This window comes from Camelus dromedarius, chromosome 27 (assembly GCF_036321535.1).
Source record: "Camelus dromedarius isolate mCamDro1 chromosome 27, mCamDro1.pat, whole genome shotgun sequence".
In the NCBI taxonomy this organism is placed as follows: domain Eukaryota; kingdom Metazoa; phylum Chordata; class Mammalia; order Artiodactyla; family Camelidae; genus Camelus; species Camelus dromedarius.
Window position 1 is genome coordinate 22,595,284 of NC_087462.1, and position 19,327 is coordinate 22,614,610.

The following is a 19,327-nucleotide window of genomic DNA, read 5'->3' on the forward strand; positions in this document are numbered from 1 at the left end:
AGGTATTACAGGCAGTTGGACCTGTAAGTGGAGTTTGCAACAGAGCATTGCCCAGAGAAATGGAGAGGGAAGGAGAGCGATTTCCAAAGCAGAATACCCTTTGTCCCCTAAGTAACAGGACACTGTTAGTCCCCAACTTCAGGGCAGAAATGACTATTTAGGGAACTCCCCCATGTCTCCCTCTCGGTTTCAAACACCTCTGCTGGCGCCCTCTCTCGTCCCCGTCGCCAGCCCCCGCCTCCTTTCTCAGGAAGCTTGGGTCTCCCTGGGAGCGGGTCTGCCCTTGGGGGAGGCCTCTCGGCTCTGTGCCCTGCAGCTCGGCTGACATTTGGGGCGGACCGGAGAGGGGCTCGGCGCGCCCCGCGTGCACATGTGCTAGCCCGGGCAGGGGGGAGAGCCTCGGCGGAGGAGTCCAGGAAGAGGGGGAGGGAGAGGCGCGCCAGAATCTCGGTCCCGGGCGCCCTGGTCGGCCGCGGAGGAGCTGCAGCCTCCAACAGGTTCGTAGAACGCGCGCTCGTCTCTGCTGCTGAGCAGCCACCTCCTCCGCTGGAGCAGGTTCGCCAGAGAGACCCTAGCTATAGGCCCCGCGCCGCGGAGCTCCCTGAGGGCGGCTTCCTCCGCCCTCCTTCCTTCTCCCGGTAGCTCTCAGCTGCCACCGGCTCTTCCGGGGCGAGGCGGAGGGCGCCACGGGCTCCATCTCGCTTCAGCACCACCTCAGGGACAGCTCCCGCGCCCGGCAGGGTCCTCTCCCCGGGGCAGCACTTGCACAGGAGGCCAGTGGGCGCCCGGTCGGCTCCTCTCCTCGTTCGGCTCGGGTTCAGTACCACGGCCGCGGAGGACAGTCCCTCGCGCCCGCGGGCTCCGCTCCCCGCGTCAGCACCGTGGCGGCGGACAGCTCTTGCCGGGCGCCCGCTACTTAACCAGCAGCGAACAAAGACGAGGGGCTGGGGCCTCCCGCGTTCCTTGGGAATGGGTGGTTGCATCGATGGGGGATCTCGGCTTCCCCCAGAGCAGTGCCAGGGGCGAGCTGGGGAGGGGGGCCTAGTCACAGTCGCGCGTATCTGGTTTGGGTCTGCAGTTCGCCAAGGCCTGGCTGTGCAATGGCGGGTCCCAGCTGGAAGTCAGAAAGAGAGTGGGAGGGGAGACGGGTACTGAAGAGTCCCGGGCTGCAGCTGGGCTGGCCGGGCCTAGGCTAGGAGGAAGGAGTGCGCCGCCCCCTCTTTCCTCCAAATCCCCTACCTCCGCCCTAGCTCAGAACCTCGGACTTCCTTCGGAGAGCCTAACACAGATGCCTGAGGCTGGCAGCTGCGATCACTGACTCTGGCTGTCCCCGGAACATCCCTAGAAAGTGTGAGGCTGAGTTTCCGTGGGGGGAGGGGGCCGAGAAACAGCGGGGAAGCCTCAAGAAGCTGGCGGCTGCATGTTCCCCCACCCTCCTGCCTAGGGTTCCGCCCCCACCTCCAGAGTGAAGCCTGCAAGGAAGGGTGAGGGACGAGGGGGGTCTGGGCTGCAGGTTGGGAACCCATCCTGGCTCTGGGAGCTTGCAATTAGCAAGAAAAGAGGTTGAGAAACTGGGAGGTTCCTATGCAGGGAAGCCAGTTCATCGGCAGGAGACCAAATGTGGAAGAGGAAATCTTTTCTCTGTTAGCTGAAGCTGGGAGGGCCCTTGAATCACGTGATCCTTTTGCTCACAGATAGTCTCACCGGGAGATGGGGAGACTTGGCTTAGGGGACAGAGGTGATTTGCCCAAGGTCACAGCAATTTTGTAGCAGAATTGAGCCTACAGCCCAGCCTCCCCAAATCCTAGGTCTGTTGTTTAAGGTTCATAGAGAAGTCTTAAAATCCCAGACGCAGGGAGAAGGGAAGAGTAGTTTCAGTTCTAAGTTTAAATCTCAGGTCTGTCATTTAGTGGCATGTGACCTTGGGACAGTGACCTTCTGAGAAGACAGGTCAATAGTACCCACTTGTAGTGAGGATTTAGTGAAGTACCTATACAGTGAGATTAGGGCAGTGCCTGGCACATAATAAGTACTCAAAAAATGGCAGCTACCACTCCTGTTATTATTCCCTCTGTAAACATGTGCTGAGGACTCTTATGTGCACTGACTGTAAGGTGGGGTGGGTAGAGAAGTGTTCTGAGGAAGACACAGACCAGGACGGGAACCAGAAAGGAACGCAAGTGCAATATGATATGATACGTGCTGTAACCAAGGTGGGTATACAGGGCTGTGGGACCACAGAGGCAAGAGTGGTGAGCTGTGGGAAAGTACCCTGGACAGATGGAACTGTGCGTAAAGGCTTTGAAGTGTGAAGTCCCAGCCACTAGAGTGATGTCACTGCACCAGTGGTTCCTCGGGATGGAGATTGTGAAGTAAGAGTGGAGAGAAAGGCTGGAATCAGTCTTCAAAGGGTGCTTTATGATGAACTATTTCAAACATATTTTTTTAAATAGAAAGGAAATTACAATAAACCCCCACATACCCATTATCCAAATTCAACAGTTGGCCAATTTTGTTTCGTCTATAATCACACCCACTCTTATCACAATACATAGTACACACGCACACACGCACACACGCACACACACACACACTCACAGACTTATTTTGAAGCAAATCCAAGACATCATATCATTTCATGCAAAAGGATTTTAAGATTAATGACAACTTCCATCATTTGAATGTCGTTTCACCTTGGAAGTCACTAACTCAAATCATGACATTCTGTTCTCTGGGTGTTCTGAACATTCCTGTCCTTAGCAGAAAGTTATGAGAGAGGCCACACTATAGTGAAAAGACACATGCATTAGAGAAACTATTTCAGAAAAAGCAAGGGGGTACATCAACCCTCAACAGATTTTACCAAGCCAGAATGATCTCCATACCTACACTGTGGCCAGAGGCCAGTGACCACTGGCAAGGCTGGCTGACCAAAAGACAAATTGAACCCCTATAGAAAAAGAAAAGAGTGAGAGCTTCCCTTTCAAAGTAATCTGAACTGTAAGCTCATCAAAATAGAAGGCTTGAGGTCAGGGAAATCATTGATTTGGAAATCATTACACCCACCAACCACATTTTACACCAGAGGAAGGCAAGGGTCAGAGATGGGGAGGAATTTATGCAAATTTCCAAAGGGCTGAGACCAGACCCAAGACTTCTGAACCCATAATCAAGAGTTCTATTCAGTTCACCTGGAAGATCAGGCCTTAGACTTTCTCAGCCCCTAACCTTGGGGTGCCATTTCCTTCCCCATCTCAAAGAAGCCAGAAGGAAGAGGCAGAAGTGAGGCAAGAAAGGTCCTTTCTGGTTTTCAAGAGGATGACAGTGTATGGCAGTCGGTCTCTGAGATGTCTTGACATATTTCCCTTCTATATCCTTCTGAAGAAAGTTGAGGATGGTGGTACCTATATTTTGGCTGCTGCACACCAGCAATGGCCCTGCAGTCAGACATCCAGACCTTATTTCTGTACATTTTTGCCCATCCTGCTTACTTAAGCCTCTTCTCTCCCGTTTGCCCTGAATTTGGCTGCACACCCCTCTCGGCTGCAGACCGCCACTCCTTTGAGGTGTTAAGTGAGTAGTGTTTGGCCCAGGCCCCAGCAGGACTCAGAGCTCTTTCCCCTTCCTGGAGCATGATGTCTCTCCCATGACTGAAGAAATGTGATGGCCGTGATGGGTGTGCGCGCTCTCACTGGGCCCTGGGCACTTCTCAAATCAGCATTTTCGCTTTTCAGGGATGACCCTCCCTTCAAAATGGTGAGGGCAATCTCTCACGAGTTTCCTTGAGTCTTAGGTGGACAAACTAAAATACATGTAAGAAATTCTAAGCACCCCTGGTGAAGGGAAGTCAGCAGAGAATAGTCAATAAAATTGCCTTACTTCTGGGAGTATGATGGCAGGTAAGACGTAGGGAGGTGAAAAAGATAGTGAATTCAGCCTGTGAAATTAATCCAGCTTTTAGCCTGAGATGAGACCAATTTAGATATATTATATTATATTATCTGGGCCTAGTTGAACTGTAGCATCCCACAGGGACCTTGGTGAGCATCTACTCTTCCTTCAACATGTACTCACTGAGTGGCTATTTTGTGTCAGGCACTGTTCCAGGTACTGAAAAAGATATCCCAGATCCCTGCTCTCATGGGGCTTACAGACTTGCAGTAGACGCAGTCATTAATAACAATTAAAAGGTAAATATGAAAACATTTAAGCGTACAAACAAATGATAAGGGAGGTCTGTCTGCAATGGTGATGTGGAACTGAGGCCCAAATAATAAGTCAGTCATGTGAGGATGCAGGACAGAACATTCCAGGTGGAGGAAATAGCTCTGCCAGGGAGGCCCCACTGTGATCCTGGACTGTTTGGGGACAGGCAGGAGACCAGTGTAGAGGGAGCAGAGTAAGCAAGGGAGAGAGGGGCAGGGGACGAGGGTGGAGAGGAGGGCCGGGACCAGACCACTCGGAGCCTTCTAAATGCAATGCAGTGTCACTAGACGGTTTAAGCAGGGGCTTGATGAAGACTGGTTTTGTTTTTAAAAGCTGCCTCTGGTTGCTGCATGGAGAATGGATGATATAGGGACACTGGGCTGGGCAAGACGGGGCAGAGAGGGTGAGACACAAACTCCCAGGCTGATAAGCTCCGCATCCAGCAAAGGAGATAATACATAAACCAGAACAACAGTATTCCATGGGAAGGGCTGCTGTGGGGCAGGGTATGCAAGGCATTGTGGGAATAAAAAGACAAGAATTCATTCAGCCTGGGAGGCATCAGGGAAGGCTTCCTGGAAGTGGGCAATGGCTTTTGAGTTATATCTAGAAAAGGAGAGTGTAGTAGGGCTGGTGTCCAGGACAGAGAGACAGGCAATGCAACAGCAGAGGAGTGCGGGAAGCGGAAGCCAGGCTGCCTGGGTCCAAATCCCAGCCGTACCATTTAGCAGCTGTGTGCACTTAAGCAAGTTACCTACCTCTCTGTGTCTCAGTGCCCTCATTTTTAAAGTGGAGTTGCTGAGAATCACCACACTTATTTCAAGGGGTTTCTGTGAGGATCAAATAAGTTAAAATTTGTGAAGCATTTAGACAGTGCCTGGCACTTAGAAAGTGACAAATGAGTGTTGGTTAAATAAAAACGGAGCAAAATGGGGGTGGGAGGACAGGGAACATGGGCTGAAAAAGGTGGGCTAGAGCCCAACTCTGAGGGACCTCGAATATCAGGCCAGCACTACCCATCTTGCTCTATATGCAACAACGGACAATCAAAGGCTTTTAAGCAGGGGGTCTAGGGGTAGAGTATAAGCTAGAACCCAAAGGCCCAGAGAAGGAAAGGGTCTTACTCACAGTCACACAGCCAGTTCCTGGACCTGTCATCTGTCTCCCCCACTGATCCAATATTGTAGGGGAGCAAGGGAGTACATATATATATTTTTCCCCCATTCAGCCTCAGGGTTAGAAGAATGCCTAGGAGATTCTCAATAAATATTTGTGGAGATGTTGCTGAATCAATGACCAAGTAGGGCAGAGAAAGTCAAAACTCTTGAATCCTCAAGAAGGTCAGTGCATTTTGGGAAGTGGCGAAACTATTCTCAAAAAAAATAGATCAAACTCCTAGAGATGTTGATTCAGGGGCTTCAAGCCCTTCCGAACCCCAGCTTCTCCTGTGACAGAGACACTGCCGCCCACACTCCTCCAGACACCCCCTCAAGCAGCTACAGGAGATGCTGCACAGGGTTCAGAAGTTAATCTTGGTAAAGTGCCTGGAAGATGAAAACCGTTCCCCAGGCATTCAGCATGGTAATTGCCAATGCGGAGAATATGCGTCTCTCCATTGGCAAGAGGCAGGCCTTTGTGTTCCACAAAAACCAGCCATTAGAATTCCTGTCTCTGACTCGTCAGGAAGCTGTGACAGCCGGGCGGGCAAGCAGGGTCTTGCAGTTCAAGGAGCAGATGGTAAGAGACTCAGAGGAACTCGGATCCAGCTCGCACATTGCTGACCCCCTACTCAGAGCCAAGCATGGCACTGGGCGCTTCTCCAAATGGGAGAGAACCCCAGCCCCAGGGCTTCCCAGCCAGGTCATCTTGGGCAAGTCCCGTCGTTTCTCTGAGCTTCAAATTCATCGGCTATAAAATGAGGATGACACTGCTGGCCCACCTGGGTCATTTTGCTTTTGATTCTGACAGTGTGGGATTCGGGTTGTTACCTCATTTCACAAATGTGGCAACTGAAACCCAGAGTATGGCTTGTTGAGTCCTCAGTGCTCACTGAGCACACATGATGGGCCAGAAACTATCGCGGGAGCTGGAGAGATGATGAGAAATAAGACAGACAAGACAGTGCAAGCTCTTTTAGAGTTCACATTCTGGTGGGGAGACAGGCAATGAGCAAGTAAACAAATATAATTCCAAGTTACGTAAGTGCTAGGAAGGAAATAAAAGAGGAGGTGTGCCAAGGAGGTGGGAGCTGTTTACATGAGGCAGGCAGGGGAGACATGGAAGGAAGAGGCATTGAAGCTGACATTTGGATGGAGAGAAGCAGCTGGCCATGAAACAAGTTTCCAGGCAGAAAGTGCAAAGGTCCTGGGGTAGGAATAAGCCTGACAATGTTACAGGACAGAAACCTAGTGAGCGAGGGGGAGGGTGGTAGAGAAGAGGGCAGAGAGGTTGACCGGCCAGAGCAGGCAGTGCTCTGAAGACTGGTTGAGGCAGAGTGGTGGCAAAAATCTCAAATCAGAGTCATTTCCCTCCACCACCCCACAGATAAGGGGCCTGATGTGGCAAAGCCCACGTCAGAGTGATCCTCTGGAGCCCCTTCAGGCTCACAGTCCCTGCTGCCATCTCTATAACAGGTCAGCCAAAGGGCAAGCAAAGTGATGGATTCCCCTGCTGGGAAATAAATCCATCAGCTGGCTGGCTGCCGGGTGGGCCCTGCAGTGCCTCACAGGCAGCATCCTAATGCCATGAGGCGGGAGAGGGACAGAGAAGACACAGGGCCAGCCTGGACTGGGGTGAGGCAGGGAAGAGAGGCACCTACCCCAGGTGCAAAATGCAAGGAGATGCTGAAAACTTCAGTCATCAAGACAAATAATGTTCTGTCTAACAAATAAGATTAATGCAAAAAAATCCATGATGATAAAATACAACATTTTTCAAATAAAGACAGGATTCCAAAAGAGTCAGCTTGAAGGATTAGTCATATGTGTGCAGCATTCAGTCCTGACCCTGAGATGTTCACTCAGCTGCAGGGACACTTCCTGGGCCAGGGCCCTGTTCCCACTGGGAGCCAGCATCCAGGGGTAGTCTGCGCGTGACAAGCTGAAAGAAACAGTTCTAAGCAAGGGCCTCAGAGATCTCTGGCCACCTCGACTGCGGAGGCACACAAGTCCAAGCAAGGACCACGCCTCCAGGAGGCGACGCTTGGGCTGCACCCCGGGCCCTGTGTAATGTCAGGCAGTTCAGACGCACCCCTTGTATGTGGTGGGGCACATTGCTTCTCAAGCCTCTGTTTCCCCATCTGTAACCTTGCGGCTAATAAGACCTGGTCCCCAGGTTTCAAGAAGATAATATGTAAAGCCCTCTAGCAAAGTGTGGCCCCCAGACCAGTCATACCAGCATCTCCTGGGAGCTTGCTGGAAATGGAGACTCTCCGTTGCTTCCCAGACCCACTGAATCATAATCTGCATTTTAACAAGGCCCCCAGGGGATGGGTATATTCTTGAAAGCCTGAGAAGCTGGTCAACTCTTGGTATATTGAAGATGCTCAGTAAATGATAGGACAGTCCCTCTACCCACCAAACCCTGAGTTCCATCCTGACCTCAGACAAGAGGAAAAACTCAAGATGGAGAAAAGAGACCCAAGGTGGCCACCTCATTAAGTTTTAAATGGTCACTTTTTTTGTGGTGGGGGGTAGGTAATTGGGTTTATTTATCTATTTTGTTGTTCTTGCTGGTGGAGGAGGGTGTGATTTAATACATCATTAATTAATTTATAATTAATGCACTGGGTTGCAGCACAGCCCATGTGACCAAATAGGGGACATTTGGGTAGCTCTTTGCCACTCATAAAGCACTTTTGTTCAGACCAGTTCATCTGACTCTCAGCCTTCTGGATGAGATAGCAAAGGATTTGTTTGCTTTACAGAGGAAAATGATCTAGGCTCAGAAACGTGGAATGACTTGGCCAAGCAAACCAGGATTTAAATCCCTGGAGCCTGACAATAAAATCCATGCCAGCAAAAGAGCTTCTGACCAATCACCATGGAAAAGATGGGGGAAAAAATGGAATAAGACAATATTAGACTCTGGAGATGGTGTTGTCCAGCCTCTTTGTTTTACAGAAGGGAAAACTGAGCCCTGCGGAGGGGAAGAGACTTGTCCGAGGTCACTCAAACAGAGCACCAGCCCTGAGGTCAGAACCCAGCTCACGAGGTCCCCGGTGGAATGTCATGTCCAGTATCCAGACCCACGTCCTTCATCTGACAGACCAGCCTCCACCTGATGGGCCCAGAGGCGCAGGCTGCAGGCGGCCGGGGCCAGTTCCCCAGGCGGGTCTAGTGGGCAGCAGGCACCCCAGTTCCTCTTTCCATTCCAGACCGATCTAAGGAGCTCAGAGGCTGGAGTTGCCAAGGTGAGGCCTGCGAGGCTGCTAGGACACAGTCAGGTGGCAGAGGAGGGCTAGGCTGGGGCTGGAACGGGAGCAGAGACCAGGACCTGCCGCTGTGAGCTTCTTGGGAGCTGGGGGAGGGGCTCTAACTCCATAGTGGGGGTCAGCAAACAGGGAGGTTCACTGTCACAGACCCCCACCCCCGACCATCTCCACCCTCCATGTATCACCCAAGCCAGGAGGCTGTCGATTCTCCCTTGACCCCCCACCTCATCAAGCACAAGTTCTGCCACTGACTCCTCCCACCCCCCTCACCCAGCCAACCTTGCCCCCAGAAGGAGCTCTCTGGAGCACCAAGCCAAGCCCTGCAGTGCCCTCCATCACTCTCGGGGTGACGCGGACTCAATTTCGCCCCTCCTAACTGGCCTCAGCCACCTCCCTGCCTCAGCCTTCTCCCCAAGGCTTTGACCAAACCAAATTCCTCCAGGTGCCTGGGTGGACCATGCTCCCTCCACGCCTTTGCAGATGCTGTTCCTCCTGCCTGGAAAGCCCTTCATGCTCCACTGTCCTCTAAGCCTCAGTGCCCAACTCACCCTCTCAGAGAAGCCCTCCCTGCTGCCTCCTGGCAGTGAGTCACCTCTGACAAACCTGCCTTTGGGTGGACTTCACATCACGTCTTAATGATCAGCTTTCCCGTCTGTGTCCCCGTTAGGCTGTGAGCTTTTTACATCTCACTCCTAGAGGAAACCCGGGCTCCCACCGTGCAAGAGCAAGACTTCTCTGAGCCTCCATGCGGGTGATGGGGAGGATGGCCTTGGCCTCGCCAGGCTATTGAGAGTACCAGGGATTGTGGATGTGAAGGGCTTGACACAACGCAGGTACTGAAACTGCTGGTGTCGCCCTGCTGTTTCCGTCAGCACCACTGGCGCCCCGCACCGAGGGCTCACAGGTCAATGTGTCCTGAACGGGTCCCTCACCTGCTCAGTGAGAGTAACCACCACGATGTGAAGGGGCTTCTGTAGACAGCGAAGCCCCATTCGAGTGTAAGTCATAATAATTCTGATGGTTAACACTCCGTATGCCCACAAGCCCTTAGACTTGTGTCATCTCAACATACCCTGCCCGCCGTTCATCCACTGAACAAAACTTATTAAGTACCAAGTACGTGCCAGGCAACAGCTAGGTCTTTGGGACTCAGCAGTAGGTAGACAGGGAAAACTTAGTTGCGCCGCCTACCTGTCTTTCCCGGTCTTCTTAAAGGTCAGCTTCCAACCCAGCACACAGGTGGCCCTGCCTGAGGCCAGCGAGGCTGTCATTTGCTCAGAGATGTCAGCAGGCTCCACCCGCATCCCCTCCCCCCGCATTTCCCTACTTCACCAGTCAGAAAACTCTGCCCTGTTTCCAACCCAGCTGCTAGTTTAAAATTCAAATACTGTCAGCTCCCTGAGAGCAGGGAGCAGGCCTGCCCTTTCACTGTCGTGTCACCAGCATTTAGAACATGGCCCGGCATAGCTGTTCGGCCTCTTATTTACTTGTTCATTCACTTGCTCGCTCTGCAGTTATTTATCAAGTCCTGCTAAGTGCCAGGCTCTGGGGGAGCAGCGGCAGGGGCCTGCCCCTCTGAGCTCCTAGCCCAGTAGAGGGATCCAGAGCGGGAGGCAATTGTGTTCGGAGGTGGCGGTGCGGGGGAGCAAGGTTAGGTGCTGTGGTACCCAGGGTGGTCCCGGAGACCCCCAGTCACACAAAGGGCCTCGAGTCAGCTGATCTGCTGGAATGCCCGCTCTGCTTTGCCGCATACCATCTCCGTGATCTGGGGCAAATCCCCATCCCCACCTCTGTGGGTGAGACCGGAATCCCCGCTTCCTGGGTCACAGTGAGCAGGACCATGGTTAGGGGAGAAAGAGAAGACATTCCAGGAGGAGGTGCTCAGGCCCCCGGAGCGAACACTGCAGGTCCCCGCCCGTTGCGAGGCCTTGGCGCCCAGCCCGGGGAGGAGCGGACTGCAGCAGCGTGGAGGCAGCGAGGCTTATGGGCTCTCACCGGGCTCCACACTCGCTGTGTGAACAGAACAGATCGTTTCCTCTCTGGGCACCTGTGTCCTGATCTATAAGATGTGAGTGGGACAGCGACCTCATTGCTCCTGACTGTGGGAAAGCAAGTCTAGCAAGTGTGTTGAGCGATGCTCAGTCAGTGAACAATTACGGGGTATCCTTGGCCTTTTCAGGAGTGCTTGGTGCCTCCTAGGAGAAAGCAGAGGACGGTAACTAGGACCGGAGAGACTGCCATGTAGAAGATGACGTCCGTTATCTTACTTAACACCACCACCGATCATAACGACAAGCACTTATCAGCACTTGGTGTGTGAGGCTGGTGCTATTAGTAGCCCCACTTTATACATGAGGAAACTGAGGCTCAGAGAGATATAATGGATGTCCCTAAAGCCAGAACTCAAACCCAGGTGTGACTGGCAATAAATCCCGCCCACTGACGTCGGTCAGAAATCACAGCTAAGCCAGAAAGCAGTGCAGTCAGTCAGTGGTGCCACACAAGTGTTGCCTGACCCCATGCTCGAGATGGGCAATTGCCGTCACGGGTAGGTGAGGTGCGGTCGGGGGGGATCTGTTGCCAGGCAGGGCCCCATCCCGCCCTGCGCCTTGCTGGAACCCAGAGGATTAGCGCGGCCTCAGCAGAGGCAAGGGCGTGCCCTTGGAGGTGTCCGGGGTCCGATGCCCGTCCAGGAAGCCAACTCCCCCTGAAGCTCTCTCCCCTCAGCTCTTAATACCCTCTCTCCTCCTCCAGGAAGTTGTGCACCCCTGGGATGCTACCTGCTCTGCTCGGTGACTGAAAGCTTCTGCACCACAGCTTGGCCAGGAAGCAAAGGTAAGGGTGCTGCCCAGGGTCACACTCACGGGCGGCGTTCAGAGTGCGCCACCCCCCTGCTGCTGAAGGGGGTCATGATGTCACTTCCCCTGTGCAGTCGCTGAGAGCACTCCTAACTGGGCATGAGATGGATCGATCTGGCAGTGTGTTAGAATGGTGTTAGCTCGTGTTACAACAGAGAAGCACTTCCTCACGTGCGCTACCGTATTCAATGATGCTCCCCAAAAACCTTAGGGCGGTATTATCCCCAGTTTACAGAGGAGACAACTGAAGAACAGAGAGAGAAAAGGGCTTGCCTGAAGTCATACAGTTAAAACTGAACTCCAACCCACTTATTCTTGTCTGTATCCCCACGTGGTCTCTGCACCTTATAGGCGGTTGGTACTTGTTTGATGAATGAATGAGTGAATTTTTGAATTGCCCAAGATCGACGGCCGGGCAGAGCAGGGCTGGAAGCTGCTCTCCTCTCATTCCCAGCTCCTGTGCTTTTCTGCTGATCTGTGGTTTTCTGCACTGAGGAACCAGCCCAGCACTCCTCTCACACCCCTACCCCGGGATCCAAGCATCTCGTGCGTGATGTTAGTTACCCTTTCCCCTGTGGCAGACAAAAAGATGAAAGGTGGACCAGTCAGCCTTGGTTCCTCTTCCAGGTGTCCCCCAAGCTTGGGTCATAGCCAGCATCCTTTCATCCACATCGCCTCTTCCCCACCACCCACTACCAGTAATCCAACGTGCATAGTTGTAAACTCGTTTCTTTAAATAAACAGTCTTGAGTTTCATACCAAATAGTCTTTTAAGAGGAGGAACGTCTCCAGGCCACCTCGTATTTAGCATACAGTGAGCCACATATTTGCACAGAGAGAGAGTGTGTGGATACAGAGATCGCTCGATCGCTATAGATATCGCTGCTCATCCAGATGGGAGCTATTTACGACGCTGAGTCACTCGCAGAGAATGCCACAGAGGGATTCCAGGCTGGGCTCCCAGCCCCAGCATCACAGACCTCATGGCTCTTTGCCTCATCCTCACTGTTCACAAGTGAGAGAGACAGAGAGAGTGGTCTCCTTGCACAGCACAGGGACAGAAGGAGACATGGTGGCCACAATGTATGGAGACTTTCTCATAACCATAACCAATCCTATATCAAGTCATTGTCCTCCATCCAGAACACCACACCCTTAAAAATCATCCAGTCCAATTTTTTCATTGTATAGGAATAAAAACTGAGACCCAGAGAGGGAAGGGGCTTGCCCAGTGTCACACAGCAAGTCAGCGACAGCGCTGGTCCCAGAACTCAAATTTTCTGATTGCTGTCTGGGGCACTCTGCCATCCTGCAGCAACCTTCTTCAGTTTCTCTCCAATGTCCTGCCATTTCAGCCCTCAGGAGCGTCCTGTTCTCTGTAAACTTGAAGTTGTCACTGAGCACTTCCTTCCCTGGGATCCTCCGGTGGGGGTGGGGCTGACTCTGGCTTGTTTGGGCATCCCTCACGTTTACTGCAGGACCCGCACACACTGGGTGCTCACGCACGTGCACTGAGTGTTATGTAAGACCAAACTCAGTCCCAATTCCTGGGGAACACTAGTTCTCCGTTTGAAAAAGCACCCATTTATCTCCACCCTCCCTTTCTTGTCTCTAAGCCCGTTGTCTATCCGTGCAAAAATAGACTCCCTCCCACTCCCCACCCACCTCTGCCCAATTCTATAATGAATCAATTTTATTAATAGGCTTTGGGATGGAAACTCGACAAAGGCATTTTGTGAAAGTCGCCCTTTATCTCCGTATATAGTCCATTTCTCGAAGCAGTCTACTAAACTGGTCAAGTGGGATTTCGCCTTTCATAAAATACTCATGAATCCACTCTTTCCCTCCATACAGCATGTGTTTGTTTAAGCATTCGGTGATCTCTATCCTTCATTATGGATTCCATTCAATTGTTCTAAGAGACAGTGGGATGAGGAAGGAAGAGCATGAGCTGTGGGATTCGGACTGGGTTACAACCTAGCTGACCTCTTAATGGTTCTTCACCCACACTGATTGCTGAGAACTAGATGATATAATGTCTGTAAGGTGTCTTTCCCATATGAGCGCTCAATGAGGTTTGTGAATGAAAAAATGAATGAAGATGCTCAGGACCCATATGAACCAGATCCTAAAGGGTGAGGGACCAACTGACTCTACATTCTGAAGTTTTGAAGTCATGCAAATCCAGGAGGGTCATTTGAGAAGCCTTGTGGGATTAAGGGCTTGGAAATGAAGCCAGGCTTTGGGATTAAGCCGCTGGTTGGGCTGTCTCCGGGCCAGAAAGAGAAGCTCTTCCTGTGGCCCCTGTGGAAGGGATTCCCTCAGCTCAAGGAAATTTTGAGTGTTGAATCTAGGCTCAGAGTAGGAAACACCTTGAGAGTAAAGGGTGCATCTTGCTGTCAGATTCCAACTTTCCCCCAACCAGAGCCTGGCTCGGAGTGGCAAGGAATAGACAGAAAGACAGGCAGTAAGCGTGCATCGAGTTGAGTTGAGTTGAGTAGAACTGACCTGAGTTGACTTGGCTTGTGTCACCTTGTGTTGTTTTGAGTTTGTGGGTGGACCTGACTCTAGGTCCTGGCAAGGGAGGAGCTTTCCGGAACCCAAGCTTAGCTTAGACCTGGTCCCAAAGCACAGGGGTGACTCCAAGCGTGATGTGCTGGGGACATTCAGAGCTTTCCGAAAATGGAGTCATCTCAGAGAGGACCAGAGCCATAGGAAGGAAAAGGGTGGCCTATTGGCTTGGTTAGGGAGCACCACAAGGCTGAACGTCCTTTAGGAGTCTCTAAAACTAACTGGAACTCTGTCAGGATTTTTCCATATTTTTACGTGAACAGATTCCTTTCTTCCTGACAGAGAAAGGCCCTTTGGTAGCATGCACTTCAGTGGGTCAAACAGACTTCCCCATGAGGGGAGAAGGCAGGCAAAGGCCAGGAGTTAGGCAGGGCCCCATATAGCAGATGCTGTCAAGGCTGTAAACTGGTCCTCCTGTTGGGATGAGGGTTTGGGGGCCTGAGTGAGGTATGAGTCTAACTCTAGACTTCCATCAGGCAGTGGTTGCTAAAGGGAACAGTGACCCAGGAATCACAGTGCAGAATCAGACAAGACCTCTGGCATCGCAATATGGAGGTCAGCCAGCACCACGGGGGTCCCCTTTTGCTGGCCCCATCTCAGGCACTACCCATCACAGGCTGCAACCAGGCCTCTGAGGGAGGGAGGCGCTGAGACAACAGAATAGATTCCTGTGAGTTGTGGCTTCTCAAAACCTTATCGTATTCAGCTGTGTCTGTGCGTATCAGTCTCCCACACTGGCTTGAGAAGCCATCAGAAACACTACATCAATTCTGCTCAGTCCCTGCCTTGTGCCATCTAAAACTCTGGGTGCAGGTTAGACATCAGTGTTCAATGCATGAGTAATTAGGCCAGAGTGAGACTTACAATGCCAGTGGAAGATTTCAAGAGGGAAAGATGGAAATTTTCAGGATTTCAAGATGGCAAAAGTTCAGGGTAGAGACATCCAGCCAGAAAGGGCAGCATAGACTCCAAGTTGCCCCTCAGGAGTATGGCTTACAGGAAAAATTGGACTAAATGGAATTAAGAGACACGGTGGTACAGCGTAGGTTAAAAATAATGTTCCTCAGAGTCCTGGACTTCTGAGACAGGCGCTCGTGGGGCATTGTAAGATGAGTTTGAGAAAGGGAAGTTCCCCCAAAACTTCCCCCAAAATCCCATTTAAATTTTAAAAAGCTCCAATATTATCTTCTTTATACATTGGATGTCCACACACATTTTCATGTTTAAAAGATTCTTTGGATGTAAAAAAAAAAAAAAATGCATTTATAAAGCACTAGTGTTGAAATAGCCTAGGCATTTTAAGTGAGGTGGTCTGGATTCAGATCTCAGCCCCAAGCCTTCCCACCTGTAGGATTCAGGGACTCCCTGAGCCTCCACATTCTTATGTGTAAACCCTCCTTGCAGGGATGTGTGAACATGAACTGAGATGCTGCAGTATTTCCCAGAGGCTGGCACGCGTGTGATTGATGGTGTGCACAGTGGTTTCAGGTGGGATATGGATGAACATTTATTATTTTAATAGCTCACAATTGATGCACGTTAGCAAAACATAAGCAGCGCGCTAGACTCCATGATTTATGGAAAGAATGTAGCATTTCCTTTTAAAATAAAATGCCATGCTTTTTGAAAGGCAAATCGATTTAAAGGAAAATACTAAATGAATGAACAGTCGCAACACAGCAGAAATCATGAAGGTGGAACAAGAGTGACTGAAACGCAGGGAACATTGAGATAACCTATGAAAAACACCCATCGCCATATCTGTCATTTAGGAAGGGCTCCGTCTGGAATACAGCGCATGCTGGGCATGCGGCAGGCGGGCAGCAGGAATCCGTTTCAGGCAGACAGTAGGGACGAAGTCCAGGCAAACGGCAGAGATTGGGTCCCGGCAGCCAGCTGGCCACAGGCTCCTGAGGCAGGCAGGCTCCTGAGGCAGTGTCCACAAAGTGGGCGCCAACCATCAGTGGCCCATGAGATCACCTGAAGTGTCGTTCAGGCACAGTTAAATACCACCGGCGGGAGTTACCTCCTTTCCGGTTGATCCATTGGAGATCAGCATCTCCTTCAAGCCTCTCTCACAATTGTTTTTTGTTTTGTTTTGTTTTTAATTTTCTTTCTCTTTTTTTTTTAACATTTTTTATTGAGTTATAGTCATTTTACAGTGTTGTGTCAATTTCCAGGGCAGAGCACAATTTTTCAGTTATACATGGACATACATATATTCATTGTCACTTTTTTTTTTGCTGTGAGCTACCACAAGATCTGGTATATATTTCCCTGTGCTACACAGTATAGTCTTGTTTATCTATTCTGCATATGCCTGTCAGTATCTGCAAATTTTGAACTTCCAGTCTGTCCCTTCCCACCCGCCTCCCTCACACTTGTTGATCTTCCTTTTCAACACAGAGGCTCAGCCTTCAGCTGGCAACAGTATCCAACTGAAAATGAATAACAGTATTGTATTTCCCATGTATATATTTTTTACCATTACCTTCCATTTATAGAACACAATGCGGTGTCCTGTTTCTGAGAATGAACTCGTGTTCCCTTTTCACATACATGAATTAAAGATTAAAAAGTGAGTGTGTTACTTTTGTTCAGTGTGAAGTGAAGAGCGGGTCAAGCAGGATGTACGCACAGAAGTAAGATAAAGGTGGTCCTTGACCAAGAGAAAACCCAGAGGTCCTGCAAGGAGTCCCTCAACTCCAGAGGCCATAATGAGCCCACAAGGTGGATGTCTCCCAACCCAGCCACAGACTTTGGGGCAAGCTTTGTCCTGGGGAGGGCAAAGGAGCCCCCAGACAGAGCCAGGGGTCCAGGGATCAGGGCAGCGGCAGCCAGCAGTCAGTACAGTGAGGGCTGCCCCCAGAGAGTGGTCTGGAAGGGATCTCTGCAGCTAGGTGCTCAGGGGAGTCTGATGACCCCAAACCATTCAAGCCAGCCTTTGAAGGGGGCTGTTTATGAGTTACGGTGTGTTGGTAGCAAGCAACAGAAACCAAATCTGCCTCACTCAAACAGAAGCAGGGGTCCTTAAGAGATGACCAGAGAGCACCCAGAACGAAAGGGCAGGCTGGTGGTCTGGGTCAGGAAAGGACAGGGACCAGCGTAGACAAGGGGCCTGGGAGCAGGAGCTGAGGCCATATTTTTCTAAAGTTCCTTTTTGGGACGCATCAGCCACAAGTGTTTTTACTTCCTTTCATCAGTCTGCTCATGATTCCCAGCCCCTGGAGGGACACCAGCTGGTCTGGCGTGTGTCCTTTGTCCTCCTCTTGGCCAGCAGAGAGCTTGGAGGCTTGGTTAGACTCCCTCCAAGGCTGAACACTAAGGAGGGGATGGTTCCCCAAAAGAAAATCAAGGAGCTGTTACTAGAAGGAGGAGGAATGGGTTCTGGGCAGCAAATGTCTACTACAAGGATTCAAGGGGGGCCAGGCTATGTGGGACCATCACTGGGGCTTCCTTTCTCCCACCATGGCTGGGCCAGGGTCCACCCCATCTGGGGCCAGTGGTTGGCCAGGCAGGGGTCTCGCATGCTTACCATGAAGGGCTCTTGGATCCTCTGATGGTCTGGAGAGGGAGGTGGCTGGACAAGCCTGGCCCTGGGCCCCACGGCTGAAAAGGATCCACTGAGCTGAGGAAGTCTAACAAGAATTACTCACTCAGGGGTTGCAAACCCAACTGTCTGCTGGCTGGCAGGGAGAAAATGCATAAAGATTAACAGCAGTGGCATGCCTGTTGAAAGGGGCCACCCTTATTAGCCCCGGCCACCTGTTATCATACAAGCCCATGGACCCACCCAGGGTTAATATCCTGATTTTTTAAGTGAAGCCTCAAGTCCAGATCTTTGTGACACTCCTCATTTGTAAATATTGTGAACTACCAGGAAAAAAATTAAATATTGTGCTGACCAAACAGTACAAGCCATCAGTTTGTGGCCATTGGACTAACTTCTATTCATCCACTACAACCCAACTGAGAAATCACCTCCTCCAGGAAGCCTTCTGTGACTTGCCCCTCTTTCTACCTTGTTACCCTTTCTTTGGACTCCCACAGACCCTGGATGTCATCCTATGACAGCACTGACGCTCTGCATTAGAGAAACTCTTTCATTTTCATCCACCGTCTCCTCGAGAGTCAGGGTACCCACCACATCTTATGTCTATGCCCAGCACAATACCTGACACATATGAGGGGCTGCGGCATTGCAAAAAGGGCAGGGGAGCTAAGGGACTGTATTTGTCAGGTTATTCAATGGTAACAAATTAATCCTGAAATCTCTGCAAGTTTAATTAAATTAAGTAATCCTGAAATCTCTTAATATAGCAAAGGTTTGGTTCTCTCTCAAGTGAAGTCTGCTGTGGGGCCAGCCACTCTTCAGGCAGCTTCCTTCCAAGAAGTGGCTCAGGGATTCAGGGTAGCCCCATCATTAGGGGGCAGGGCAAGAGGGCCAGCAGAGAACTCACACCCACTCTTAAATACAAGTGACATCCACTGGCTCTTTCCAGAAGTAGTCCCGTGACCTTTCTCACTATAAGGGCTTGGAAATACAGGTGGAATGCATGGGGATTCAGAGTCCTTGTCTCTGTTGCACAGACCCTGGGCTGCAGCTCACGGTGTTGGAAAGACTCGGGGTCTAAGAGGTGGGCTCAGGTTGCCGGTGGGGCTGCCAGGGCCTGTCATTCACAGGAAGCAATGGAAATCTTAAGGTCAGTGCATGGAGGTGCCTCCTAATTTGTGAGTTTAACTCAAGACATTCAGAAAAGTAGGGGAGGGAGAGAATTTCATTAGCTTGAGCTTTCCACCTTTCCTTATTTGTCCAATCAGTAAACACCAAGAAATGAAAATCAAATTGATGGAAAATAGAGGGCAAATGCCAATGAGTAAACTGTTTATAGTGAAATCACACTTAGCCCCTTGGCCTTTCGTTTGCAGTCCACGATGTACTGGGAGTGACTGCAGCTGCTCAGAGGGGCTCTCTTCCGTGATCAAATGCTGATGCGTTCAGGCTTCCTGGTCCTCGCCATCACCCTTGGCCCAAAACATGGCTGATGGTGGGTCAGTGGGCACCCCCAGGGACTCAGAGGCACACACCATGACTTCGACAGGCTGGGTACAATGCAACAGCAGGTGTTTCCTTGGAATGGAATCAAAAGGTCTTAGACATGCTCTAGAAAGAGGACATCCCTGGGAATCAGAAAGACCTGGGTTCAAACTCTAGGTCTTTCTTAATATGTCAAATTCCTAGCAAGACTCTTCGCTTCTC

At 51.0% G+C, this 19,327-nt stretch overlaps 1 protein-coding gene across 1 annotated transcript in view; it reads left to right on the forward strand.

The window, feature by feature from the left end:
• Positions 1-298: 298 nt before the first annotated feature.
• Positions 299-19,327, forward strand: part of CPLX2 (complexin 2) — an 81,116-nt gene continuing 62,087 nt past the window's right edge. The window contains exons 1-2 of the mRNA XM_010995205.3: positions 299-497; positions 11,393-11,473. The gene's annotated coding sequence lies outside the window, so the exon portion shown is untranslated. The remainder of the gene's footprint in view (positions 498-11,392; positions 11,474-19,327) is intronic.